Source organism: Mus musculus, chromosome 18 (assembly GCF_000001635.26).
Source record: "Mus musculus strain C57BL/6J chromosome 18, GRCm38.p6 C57BL/6J".
NCBI lineage: Eukaryota > Metazoa > Chordata > Mammalia > Rodentia > Muridae > Mus > Mus musculus.
In genome coordinates this window covers 23,520,672-23,534,999 of record NC_000084.6, presented here as the reverse complement: position 1 = coordinate 23,534,999, position 14,328 = coordinate 23,520,672, and the positions used below count along the sequence as shown (strand labels likewise).

Genomic DNA, 14,328 nt, shown 5'->3' with positions numbered 1-14,328 from the left:
TCCAGGTAAAAGCAGGGTGGGGTTGGCATCTGCCTCTTTCCTCATTACTTGGGAAATAGACATAAGAGATTCCTGGGGCAAACTGGCTAGACAGATGAGCCCCACTTGGGTATTCCAGGTCTAACAAGAGATCCTGCTTCAATAAATAAAGTGGAGAAGAACCGAGCAAGACATTTGGTGACAACTTAGCGCTTCCATATGGATACTAATACTTAGAAAGCACACACAAAAGTATAACCTTTATACTTTTACACATTTATAAATGAAATATATCATTTATTTAGTCTGCTATGCATATTACTGTACATACTATTCACATACCACATGGCATATAGTTGTTGAAAGGGATATACATGTTTTTATTTGCTAACATGCAAGGAGTCTCAGAGTTGGCCTGGTCGAGCTGCCTGGAGAAGCATACACTATAGGCTTTTTATATTAGAGTCCTTGGCTCCTGGGGCACTGTGCACCTTTCAGTTCCCAGGAAACCAAGGCACTCACTAAGGGAGTGAATGGTTTAGGCTGCTCATGTTTTTCTGTGGTCTTCAAGTCAGCAAAGCATATAGAAGCTTGGCTGAGCATTTAGTCTTAGACATTAATCTTGTGTATCCTGTCTTTCTTGCAACAGTCACTGTATCCTGGAAACCCTTATTATATCTGTTTTGATAAATGTATAAGATATCTGATTGATTGGAATAAACTTGTCTCAGCCTCAGTGTTGCTGTGATCCCTCTGACCTAGCCTGATTGACATTCCTGCTGACCATAATCAGGTAACCCTGGCTCGTTAAGTAAATGCTGGTGCTTACACTGATATAAAAATTACTAAGCATCATATAATCAAATACTATAGCTAAATACAACCATTGTGGTGGTTTGAATGAGAATGGTCCTATAGACTCATATTTGAATGAGTTGGCAGAACATTTTAGGAAGAATTAGGAGGTGTGGCCTTGTTAGAGGAGGCATGTTATGTCACTATAGGTGGGTTTTGAGGTCTCAAAAGCCCATGGCATTCCCAGTTAGCTTTCTGTTTCTCTGCTTTCTATTTGTGGATCAGATGTAATCTCTCAGCTCCTGCCCTGGTACCACACACTACTTCTTACTAGCATTCTTTTTGCCTCATGAGCATGGATTCTCACTCTCTAAAACCATTAGCACTAATAAGTGTTTATAAGTTTCCTTTATTGTACTGTCTTATCACAGTAATAGATAAGTAATTAAAATGGCTATCTATTCAATGGTAGGTGTTTTACTTCGTATAGAGCAATGATTCTCAACCTGTGAGTCCATGTCCCCTTTGGGGGGTGTCAAATGACCATTTCATAAGGATCACATATCAGATAGCCTGCATATCATATTTACATGCCATAGCATATATATTATATTATAGCATATATATTATAACCATAAAAGCAAAATTAATATTATGGATGGGACTCACCACATCATGAGGAGCTATATTAAATGGTCACAGCATAAAGAAGGTTGAAGACCAAAATATAGAGTATCTCTTACAATTCTGAGAGTACCTATTTAGATTTGAAAGCAAATATCTTGACTCTAGCACATCAGATGAGGACTTAATGACTGTGAATGAAGGGTACAGAACCTCAGAGCTGCAGGCTCTCTCCTGTCCCGTGTGCACCTGTAAGCTAAGTTTAGAGGCAGGTGATTTTCTATTGTCAATTCCTAAGTTAAGTATAACTTAACGTGTACATAATTACTTCACACAGGTGATTGAGTTCTTATCACTTTCTTCAACTGTGCCATTATCCCCTATGAGCCAATTTTAAAAATGTTATTAAAATCCAAACAACTAAAACAGAGAATAAAAATTGGGCTTGAGGAATAAGATAAAGAGAAAGTTAATAGAAATGTCACTTATTAACAGGGATGCTTTTAGGGTAAATATTGAGGTTATAAGTTAATGAGCTGGACTTTTATTATATCTGGTTAAATTTTAACAAAAACCAACTTAGGGTCATCCATATGCTAGCCAAGTGCTCCACCATTGAGCTATATCCTCAGATATTTTATGCTGTTTTGAAATAGAGTCTTGCTAAACTTCCCTGCATGATTTTCATTTCACACTGTCTCAGCTTCCTGAGTAGCTGGGATCTCAGGGATATACTACCATACCTAGCTTTGATTAAACTATTAGAAGCTATAACCATACATATATATGTATAGCATCATGCCTTCCATTTTGATTATCAAGCATAGTGAACACATGGAATGCCTGCTGGATCTTTGGTTTTTCTCTGGATGGGCTCCACCCTTTCTGAAAGGGTTTTGTCCATGTTTCTCTAACTTGTAGCCACTCCCAGTTCTAAGTCTAGCTGTGTCTTACTCTGAAATCTCCCACAACTCTATGATGACCTCGATTCAGAACCTCTGTAGTATATACAGTCTTCCTCTTGATGATGTGTATCTGTTCCACAGAGCTTTGTCCAGTACCATGTATCCTCCAGGAAGTGTACTGGGCCCTGGAGAAAACATTGGTGCTGAGTCAGAGCTCCTTTTTGCAGATTTCTTGCTCTATGATAAAGAGATACATGAGCATAAAAGCATATATGTTGACATACAGTGATCTGGAGAAGAACCTTTCCTCTTCCTCTCTGACTCCCATCTCTATCTCTTCACTGCAGAGGAAGTGGGTAGATAACACCTGACATCTGGATAGAGCTCCCAACGTTTATTTTAAGGGCTCAGAAGCAGAAGGAAAGCAGTGGGGAAGTCAGGGAAGACATCCATAGTGCTTTCCTGGGTCTGTCTATGTTCTGGGGCAGGACAGAAAAAACCCAGAATGAACATGAGGGAACACAGCCTGGGGACTGAATGAGAATATTCTGAGTTGTGCTGACTGCCTGGGCCATGCACATGTACTGAAATGTCTCATTTCCATGCTAACGGTGTGTTTCTGAAAGTAGTTGAGGATGGTAACTTCATTCATTTAAGGTTCTTCACAGGTGGCCAATAGTGTTTATTGGAGAAATGAATGAATGCAAAGAAGTGGAGACAGGTGAAACAAAATAAACTAAAATTTCTTTCCATAAAATAGACTTTCCAACTATACTTCTACAATATGAAACAGAAAAATGAAATTCAAACCGTACTCATTTCAGAGGGTTATTATTTGAAAAATGAGAAAACAGATTTATGTTTATTGAAATCCAGGACTCAGGTTGATGATATGGCTCAGTGGTTAAGAGCACTGGCTGCTCTTTCAGAGGTCCTGAGTTCAATTCCCTTCAATTCCCAGCAGCCACATGGTGGCTCATGACCATCTATAAGGGCATCTGTTGGACTCTTCTGGTGTGCTGGTGTGCATGCAGAAAAGCACTCACATAGCAAATAAATAAATAAATAAATAAATAAATAAATAAATAGGTACATAAAGAAATAAGTGGAAAGAAATCCAGGACTATAAACTTTTAAAAAGCATGTCTCATGAAGTAGAAGCTGAAGGAGTTGCAAACTCCATGAGCATCAGCTTCTGGTGTGCTTGCCAACACTTCTGTTGCTATTATTAATCCACTCACAAAAGAACCACGAGTTACACAATAATTAGTAATTTTCATGTTGCAGTAAAGTGTATAGCCTATGAGGGAAAATTTATTGGTGTTAAATCTTATGAGACATCAAAAATACAATATCAGACTAAAAGGAAAATGGTCACTTCTCATTATCTCCAGAGTCCCTGGGAAAGTATACTACCAGATAAAATGGATAATCTTTACTTTCTGCAGTTATTATGGTGAAGGAAGGAGTGGGCATGCTAGCTAGCTTCCATCTCAAACTGATTCAATGTGTGGTGTGGTGTGGTGTGGTGTGGTGTGGTGTGGTGTGGTGTGGTGTGGTGTGTGCATGTGTGTTCTTTGATCAGTCTCCACATTATACCTAGAGACTGGCTCCCTCACTGAGCTGGCTGATGGGTTTAGAATGGTGACCAGTTAGCTCCAGAGGCTCTTGTCTTTACCTTCCCAGCGCTGGCATTATAAGTGCCACTACCATGCTCAGCCATTTTGCATTAGTATGGGACTCTCAATTCAGGTGTGCAGGTCATAAGCGCTTTACTGGTGGGACCATCTCCCCAGCTTCTCCTGATGTGGGTAGAGCTCTTGAACTGTGTTCAAGAATCAGAGAGGTGAGTCCCACTATTGTTGGTTTTATGGCTTGCAGTCTAACTCATGAGTGGAAATGACATTTTGATGTCACATTTCGTCACCTTAGAGACAGAGGGCCCTTGACAGAGGATGTGCTGAACGCTTCTGAAGGTGTGTAGTTTTACTTGTTAAGCAATGGAACTTGGCAAGGATCTCTAGTTTTTCACAAATTTTAGTAAAACAATAGTTGCCCAAAGTCGGGAAGGGACAGTATCATTAGTGTGCGGGTTCACCTACATAAGTCATTTGTTTAATTTGTGTCTCTCCTTCTTGTAGATAAGACACTCACAAACTTAGACTCTCATGTAATAATGTGAGAGGTGGGTGAGTGGTGGCTCCTGCTGCTATTCCCCAGACTAAAGCTCAGTCCTCTGAATGATACAGAGGGGCCTGTTATTTCGACTCATAAACTCTCATCTGCTCTTTAAAGAAATTTTTATAAAGTGGGAACTCTGGCATTCATGTGCCTCTGCTTCCCAACTGCATACACAGTGTGAGCAGCCATAGCCTTCTCACACACATACCATCATATCTTCCAACCATGATGGACAACTTCTCCTGCAAACCACAAGTCCAAATAAGCCCCTCTCTTCCATATGTATACACACACACACACACACACATATATGAGAGAGAGAAAGAGAGAGAGAGAGAGAGAGAGAGAGAGAGAGAGAGAGAGAGAGAGAGAAGAGAGAGAGAGAAAGCTGTAAGCTGTCAGACACTTTGATAGTCTGCTAAGATCCAAAGATTAAAAAGACATGATCTCTGGCATTATAGAGCTCTGTGCTTTTTAAGATCTCAGTTTAGAAATGGGAAACATTTTTTCTAATAAGTATTTATAGCTTAGTGTAATATGTACCAAGTGAAAGCATGCACTGCTAGATGTAGTAGCTTACTTATGAGATCTGAGAAGGACATCAAAGAAAGGACAGGCCTGGCACAGAGGATAAAGAACAAATAGTACCTTTTCTTAGTTGGAAGAGTGCAGGAAAAGCACTCATAGCTAGAAAGGGTCATGGGAAAGTACACAGATTTCAAGAGGCCCATGGCGAACTGGGAATTAACCAGTGTCTCTGGATACAAGTGTGAGAGGAGAAGTGGAGAAATGAAGCAACATCAAATTAGGAAAGCCTGATGTCTAGACAACATAGGGTCCTTCTTACAGGAGAGAGCCAGGGTACCACCTAAGGTTTACACAGAGAGTTCATACACAGAAGTTTAGATTTTGGCAACGATACTCTTACCAGGTTAAGTGGAAGAAGGATTGAGTAGTGAGGAGAGTGGGTGTGGGAGCTTGTGGTTACCGCAAGAGTTCAGTTAGCTGCACTCTTCAGTGTCTTAGAACAAGATTTGCATGCACATAGTTATGAAATGGAAGCTCCACTCTGGTGCCTGTGCTGGCTAGTTTTATGTCAACTTGATACAAGCCAGAGCTATCTGAAGGGAAGGAATCTCAATTAAAAAAAAAAAAAAGACTTCCATAGATCTGGCTGTAGGGCATTTTCTTGATTAGTGATTGATAGATGTGGGAAGGTCAAGCCCATTGTGGGTGCTGCCATCCTTGGGCTGATGGTCCTGCATTCTATAAGAAAGCAAGCCATTGGAAGCAAGACAGTAAGCAGCACCCTCTATGGCCTCTGCATCAGCTCCTGCCTCCAGTTGTTTTTGTTTTTGTTTTGTGTGTGTGTGTGTGTGTGTGTGTGTGTGTGTGTGTGTGTGTGTGTTTGTCTTTTCCTACTTGAGTTCTTGTCCCAGGCATGGAATATAATTGTCTAAATGTCTAGCCTTTGTATGAATTCGGAAAGATGTAATTGAACCTTGATAAACAGAAGGGGGGGATCAGATTAGCTAAAAGACACTTGATAATAGAAAAAAAAATCTGCTGAATTAAATCAACCTGTTTACTTTTGAGATGTTTTAACAGCAGAGTCGAGCTCAGAAAAATGTTAAGTTGGGTGAAGAGGTTTTGCCTATGAAAGACTGTGACTTCCATCAAAATTAATGAAGATGAGATTTGAATAAGGAATGCTTCCACATGAAAGGCATGACTCAAGGAAGGAAGAGATGCAGAAAGACAGTGACATAGGTGAAAGCAGATCCTCGGCATGGAGACAGCTCAACAAACCAGCTGAAGAAGAACAGATTGGCAGATTGGAAAACCTTGATGCTGAAATGGGCATTTACTGAAGACAGATGATCAAGACAACAGACTGCAGTTGTAAAGGGCATTCTATCAATGGATCCCCATAAGGACATTTGAACTGTTAAGTTTGTGGGGTTGACGGTTTCTGATATAGTAGTTATACTGTGTACAATTTTTAGATTAGACAAAGGGGACTGTTGCTGCATATTTGATCACATTGTGAACCTGAAAGTGTGTTGTTTACTGGAAAAACCTGTTTCCAGTTGTGGTATGGCTCAGGCTTAGCACATGTCATTAATCCCTCTGGCTGGAATACAGACACACCCTTAGTACACAGCTTTAATCCCAAATAATGAAGGTAAAGTTAGTTTGTAAAAGGAAGCACCCAAGTTTGAAAGAGATATCTAATTGAGTGGCAGACATAGTGACAAATCAGAGAAAGATTTGAGAGTAGGGTATTGCCCAACTCTGAGGAGAAGAGAGGAAGAGAGAGAACTCTTTATAAGAGGGTGCAGTGCAGAGGGAGAGGGGAAGGATGCAGTTTTACTGGGACAGTTGTACAGAGATAGACTGCAGACAGATAGAGAACAAGCTAAACGTAGGTGAAGATAGAACAAGCCAGAGAATGAGAAGGATCCAGAAGATTAAAACATATTGTCAAAGTTAGTATGAAGCCAAGCAGAGATTAGTGGGTGAGAATAATCAATGAATTCTGTACATGTATGGATCTGACAATGAACAAATGTAACTGAAAGAAGTATAAAAATAATACATGTAGATGCAAAATGTTAGGAGAAATATGAATTATATTTTAGCATAGTGGGGATAACTTTATATTGAAATCCCACACTCTCAAGTTATTTAATTGTGTGTAACATTCTTTAATCCAACTCTATCCAAATAAATATTTAGTTCATTACACATGACATATAAGGAGTTTGAAAGGAACAACTTAAGCTAATGGTTTCTTACATTTGCAAAATTTTCTAAAATTTACAACCTTGAGAAGAAAAAGGGGGATATTACGGCTCCAGAGTCATGACTGAATTGAACTGCAGAGCCTCAGGCAGGTAAAGCTAAATAGTGAGGAGGCTCCCACCAGAGCAGATCAACTCCATTTATATTTTGTTTTATAACTTAAAAATCTACACAAGCCTGTGGCAGTAGGAAATACTGGGGTTAATATAAATGTTTTCTTGATGCATCTGTCTGTCTATCTATCTATCTATCTATCTATCATCTATCTATCTATCTATCTATCTATCTATCTATCTATCTATCACCTCTCATTCATCCATCAATAGTCTATTTGCAGTCTGTTATCTATTTTCTATTATCTATTTTCTATCTTCTATCTGTTATCTGCCCATCTATAATTTATCTTTCTATCTCTTTATCTATCGACCTACCTATTTACCTATATACATATCTACTTAGGGGGGAAGCTATACCCCTCTAGTGTAGCCAGGTGGGCTCCTAGCCATTTGTTCTATCTGAAGTATCCAATGTAGCAATTCTCAGTTCTGCTGCCAATTAGCCAACTCCAGAGACCTTATCCAGAGTACCAATTCTTTATCTACTGAATGTGGAGTCATAGTGAACACTTGGTCCTTTCAGAAGTTCTCCAGATGGTTTGGATACCCAGCAGACCTTGAAGCAGACATTAGGAAACTACATTTGTGAGAAAGCATCTATGTGTCTCTTGGGCCTATAAGATACTAGAAACAAAATGAAAGCCACATGCCACTGCCCTTATTTTCTGTCATTGCTTAGGTGAAAACACAGAGATAAGCCACTGTCCTTGAGCTCTACTTGAGTCATCTTGAATTTCAAGAAAGATTAGACTTCATGTTGCTGAACCCATACCTCCATATGAGGATAATTATTCATAAGAGCAAGAATGTACCTTCAGGCAGTGATAGATGACAGATTAGCAGATCATTGGACCACTTTGGGATACAGATGAAGACAATGATGGGTCAAGGATGGGTGGGACCACACCTTGATCGGGTTCTGTTATTATGATTTCCTTTCCTTTTGATTTACACTTAAACCTCACTTCAGTTCCCTGAAAAGACAGGCTTGGAGTCACTTGAGCCTCTTCCCAATGTAGCCATACTGAATAGGTCTCCGATTGTCACTGCTACTAGACTGTTTAATTGGCCGATCGGGAACAGTGATTGAGCTTCTCCTGCTGGGGCTGCTGGCGCCTGAGATCGCACCCCACTGACAGGTTGAAGGAGAAATCTAATGCCAGATGACTTTGAGTATAAACTTAGTTGTGTACTAGAGTGGCATTCTTATGTTACTTTGAAATTTATTTTTGTATGCCATAAGAGTTTGTAAAATGTACTTTGAGCCAATGGTGAAGAAAGTTAATTCCTTTGAGGAATGTAACTGTGCCTAAACATACACACATACTGACAAAGGTACCTAAGAAGGCAGGCTTTACAAACTAGAAAATGTCCTCTAAAAGCAAGAAGGCCGTTCTTACTTTAGAAGGAACTGCTATCTATCTATCTTTTGAGTCCAGAAGAAACCTGTACTAAGGCTGTACAAGATGTTTCAGGAGAGCTTTTGTTTGAAAGGACACCCATTTTCCTTCCTTGTACAGGCTGTGAAGTACGGCTGGCATAGGTCAAAAGAAGCTTTTGGAAGAATGAGAAAACTCAGACTCCTCCATATGAATTTCAGTTTCCAGAGTGTATGTCCTCTGAAAGACCCCAGAGACATGAATAAGGTTAATAAGAAGAGAACTCAAGGCTCCCCAAGGGGGGACAAGGAAAAAGTTCTCTGACCCTCTGCTTCGAGTCTGACACTGGGACCTTAGACTCTTTCCAGGGGACATGTGCCTTGGACAATACTTGTAGTTTGTGTCTATGTTTCTTCATGAGTGAAGATGTCACAGGAATTGGGCAGTTTTGTCCTGCTGGATGAACCTAATGGAGGAGGTTTCCTTGTCCTTCCTGTGAGGTTGCTAAGTATTTTGAAGTATTTATGCATTTATTTTTGAGTCAGGGCTATGTTATGTAGCTCAAGCTAACTTCAACCTTGTTGTTCTCCCATCTTTGTCTTCTGGGGTTGGGATTACAGACCTGAGCCAAAAGACTCTGAGGTCAGCTTTCACTCTATAAAACTCGGAAATGATGATCAATTCTAAAATGCTTAAGAAAAAAAACTATATGTGTATATATGTGTATATATACACACACATATATGCACATATATATACAGACATATATGTATGTATATATATGCATACATATGTGTGTGTGTGTGTATACATAAACCTAGGGCTTCTCTGGGCTACTTTTTTTCTGGACATATGGGACAATCACACACATATATGCACGCACACACACACACACACACATATATATACACACACATATATGCATATAAATATATACACACATATATGTATGCATATATATGTGTGTGTGTGTGTGTATACATAAACCTAGGGCTTCTCTGGGCTACTTTTTTTCTGGACATATGGGACAATGATTCCTGCAGGAGGCCGGGTAAAAGATGAATGAAGTAGATGAGCAGAAAAGAGCTGTATCTGTCAGTCAGCCCAGGGAAGCCTATGGCCTTTACATGGTTTACTATTTTTTGTATAAGACAGGGGCTCTTGTAGCCCAGGCTGGCCTCAGCCTCCCTAAATAGCTAGAGATGACTTTAAATTTGATTGATCCTCTCATCGCCAGCTCCTAAGGATGACAGGAATGCATCACTATGTCTGGTCTGTGTGTTCTGGGGGAGTCAAACAGGGCTTTACGCATGCTCGGCAAGCACTGTACTGATTGAGTTGGTCCCAGACCCTGCTGTATTCTTTATTAAGGTGGAGGTACAGTGATGTGAACAAGAGCAAAGGAAGAAGGCAGGAGAGTGAGTATCTGCTTCCTGCAGCAGGACACTGAAGTCACACTTCAACTGAGAGAAGAAATAACAATAGTAGTTCCACTATTTCTTAAAACAGTCATCACTTTACAAATACAGCTATGTACCGAGCAGTGGGGGGCTGGGGGGGGGGGCTCGCCTGCAGCACACACTGAAGTAAAACCTAAAGCATGTGCTATTGGATGACAGAGGTGGGTGGAAAGGATGGTGTTGGTGGCCAATGTACAGAGCATTTTAGCTAAGGAAAGAGACCTCTGAGCACTGGTCTCATCTCTGCCTCTCTTCCTTCATCTTCTTCCATTTCTTTGCACTTTAATTTTTCTAAGTCAGCCTTTCTTTCCTTTCTGCTTATTTTTTTTATTTAATTGTCTTTGTCACTGTCTCTCTCTGTGTCTCTTTGTCTGTCTGTCTGTCGTGTGTGTGTGTGTGTGTGTGTGTGTGTGTGTGTTTGTGTGTTGGAGAATATGAGTCAAATCCTCTGAAAACTTAACACTGCTCATCTTGAGAAAGATCAGGCAAGCAGAGAGGGAAGGAAGTAACAAGAGGAACCTGGCAGAGTTGGGGCACCTGTGAGTCCCATGGAGAAACCTGCTGGCACTTCTCACCGCTGCCTACCTTCACCTGGGACCGTGTGTCACACACAGAGGAAGGTAGTCACTTGCTTGGGGATCATGTTGCAGAAGTAGAAAACTCTCAAATGGCTGTACTTTGTATGTGTCATTAAAATATGTATTAAACTTTCCTCACAGAAAATGTACCATATGCTCTCTAAAGTTTCCTTGGGAAAATGAGGAAGGTCACCATGTAACTACTTTAGCCAGTTCCTTCTTCACTCCTGACCCAGGCTCATGCAGGGAGCAGGTGGTGGTTTTGAGTCATTCAAGAAGAAAGAGAGAATGTTCTGTGTTTTCCAGGAGGCAGGGTATGGATGGTGTCCTTCAGAGGCGGCACACAGAGCAGGCTGGGAGGGAAGAGTAACGGGAAGGAAAATGGAAGCTGAGGCCTAAGGCAGACAGGGGAGACATCAGTTAGCCTATCATGGTGTAGTGACAGATCCAGAACCAGCAAAGGAGGAATGACACAGCTTCCTCATAGGAATAAGATGTGCCTACTGGACTTTTAAATCCCCTTCCTCATTGCCTACTGATCTAGCTACATGTTTCTAAAAATCTACTTGTGTCAGAACAATTATTTTTAAAGCATAAGTTTTACAAATCCTATAGTGTAGAAGGGGTTGTCTTTTAGAATTATGTCTTATTTATTTAGTGTGTGTGTGCTTGTGCATGGGGGCGGGGGGCAGGGAGAAAGGGAGAGGAAGAGGGATCAGGAAATGTGCATGTGGAGGTCAGAGGACAACCTTCAGGAACGTGTTCTCTCCTTCCACCATTAGGTCCCTGGTTTGGCAAGCATCTTTGTCTACCGGATGGACCACTTCATCTGCTTCTGGAGACAGAATCTCACCATGTCATTATGCCTGCCTTGAAACTCACTATGTAGTCCAAGCTGGAATGGAACTCACAGAGATCCACTTGCCTCTCCCTTGTGAGTGCTGGGATGAAAGGCACACACCAGCACTCTGGGATCCTATTTTGTTTCTTAAACAGCACACATTTAAGGTGTGAGGGACTGGCACAGCATGTATGGTGCTTACAAGGGTAGACTGGTAACCTAACATCATTCCCAGAACTAATACAAAGGTGGAAAGAGAGATCCAACTATACAAAGTTGTCATCTGAACCACCCTCATCTCCAGATAGATACACGTACACACACATACAGACAGACAGACAGACATACACACACACAGACACAGAGTCACATGCACACACAGACACACAGGCATAGACATACACATACACACAGACACACAGATACACATAGACACACAGTCAGAGAAATACACAGACACACACACATAGACTAGCACACATGCTTAAACATTTTAAAATACATTTAAAATTTAGAATACAAGCAAACATTCACTTTGTAATATTATTGCTTGTTTTGAGACAGTCTGACTCTATCCCAGGCTTGTCTGGACTCACGACAGTCCTCCTCCCTTTGTTCTTGAAATGCTGGAGTTTCAGGCCTGAGACACCATTCTGGGTCTAACAAAATTTCAATCTATCTTACCTTGTCAACAAAATATATAATAGTTTACTGAAATATCATAGTAATTACTATTACACTATTTTTTTTTTGCCTATTTAAATATGGACAACTTAGAAGACAGCAGAGGCCTGAGACGCTAATGATTTCAACCCAGTGAAACTATTGCTAGGCATAGAGGGTTAATACATTTAGATGCCAAAATTAAATAGGTCACCAAGAACAGAAACAGGCCGAGGGCATGTGCAGCCAAGAGTCACGCACAAGATCTGCAGCAGTAAACAGGGCCATTTGCACACCAGGGTCCTTTCTTCTGGATGAGGGTTGAGTGTCTTGACAGGATCATGGAAGGGGAAGAGAAGAAACAGAAGCAGCCCTTATTGTTTGGCTCTGGATCTGTTCCTCTGAGTTATAAGGCCTTCAGTTATAGCCCTTCCACTGAGGACAATTCAATCTGAAATTGAGGGAGTACTTCAAAAAATCTGTTCACTGAGCGAGCCATGGCTCTCGGATGGTAACTGCCAAGAATCTGAGAGCTGCAGAATAACTGCTGGGACTCTGGCCTTCCCTTCAGTCTGGATTGTCCAGGAACCCTGAGCCATCCTGGAGGAGCAGAGGCATGAATGGGCCTGGTTCTGTAGCAGGAAGGGCCTCTCAGGCTCTGGACTTAGTGGAATAACAATGACCAACATTTAAATGCCCTCTCTGTGTGCCTAGGCTCAAAACTAACTGTTCAACATAAATTGGTTTATTGATTTCTTACCCGAACTGTGAAATAGCTTATATTTTACCACCGTGTTTTAGGATAAATTTAAGAAATTGAAATTCTCTCTCTCTCTCTCTCTCTCTCTCTCTCTCTCTCTCTCTCTCTCTCTCTCTCTCTGTGTGTGTGTGTGTGTGGGTAGGTAGGTAGGTATATGCACAGGTACCCAAGAGATCACAAGAAGGTATCAGGTGCTCCAGAGCTGGAGTTCCAGGTATGTGTCAAAGGAGTTAGAAATGCAGCTGCAGAGGAAGGAGTCGGCCGGCTCGGCTCGTACTGCGCAGACTCAGATGCCACCATATTGTGTGTAGGAGGAAACTTGAGTTTGGGGAATTATGTTTATGTGAGTGTAGGTGCTTCAAACGAAATAAATAGCAGCGTGTGATCCTAACTGGCCTTCTCTCCAGCCATCACTGTGTTTTACAACTGAGAAGGTGAGAGCCCATGAGGTAGATGGAAGAGAGTTTCTCAGCCCCAGAGGCACTCACAGCCTAATTTACCAAAATTGGGATTGTGGGATTTTCTATAGCAGAAAGGACTTAACGTATTTAATTAAAGAAACCAAGGACCAGTGAGATGGCTCAGTTGATAAAGATGATTGCCATCAAACCTGATGACCCGAATTCCCGGGTCCTGCACAGTGTAAGAAGAAAACCAACAACTACAACTTGTTCTCTGATCATAAATGTGTCTTGGCATGTGCTCATGTGCGTACACACACACACACACACACAAACACACACACACACACATAATTGTAATAAAAGTTTTAAGAGATTGAGGTAAGGGCAATATCTTTTAAATAATTACTGGGTGTAATAAATAATCACCACCCAGTAATTATAACAGCCCAGAAAAGAAGCAGCTTTTACAGATTGGAAAAATGACCATCAAACGCAAGAATATAGGTGGCTTCCTGGCAGCCACATTGACACCCTGGGTTTGTATGGTTTGTATGCTGTGCCTCGTTTCCAATTTCTGGACTTACAGAACTATAGGATAGTGTGTGCTTCAAATTAAGTCACTAAGTTTCGAGAAGCTAAGAAACATTCATAGGCTTATACTTCTGGGAGCCTCAGAATCGGAGAATATGGTTAAGGAGTCTCTCTGGAGGCAGGGCACTTAATTGGCTACCCTGCTGGACCACCTCCCCATTTCTCCCCAGTCTCTGAGATGTTAAATGGCAATTCCTAACTTTTAAGATATTAGTTGATTCTCAGGTTACATGGTATTAGAATCTCT

General features: G+C 41.0%; 1 protein-coding gene across 33 annotated transcripts in view; it reads right to left on the bottom strand.

Moving 5' to 3' along the window:
• Window positions 1-14,328, bottom strand: part of Dtna (dystrobrevin alpha) — a 349,714-nt gene that overhangs the window by 124,720 nt on the left and 210,666 nt on the right. The gene's annotated exons all lie outside the window — the stretch shown is intronic.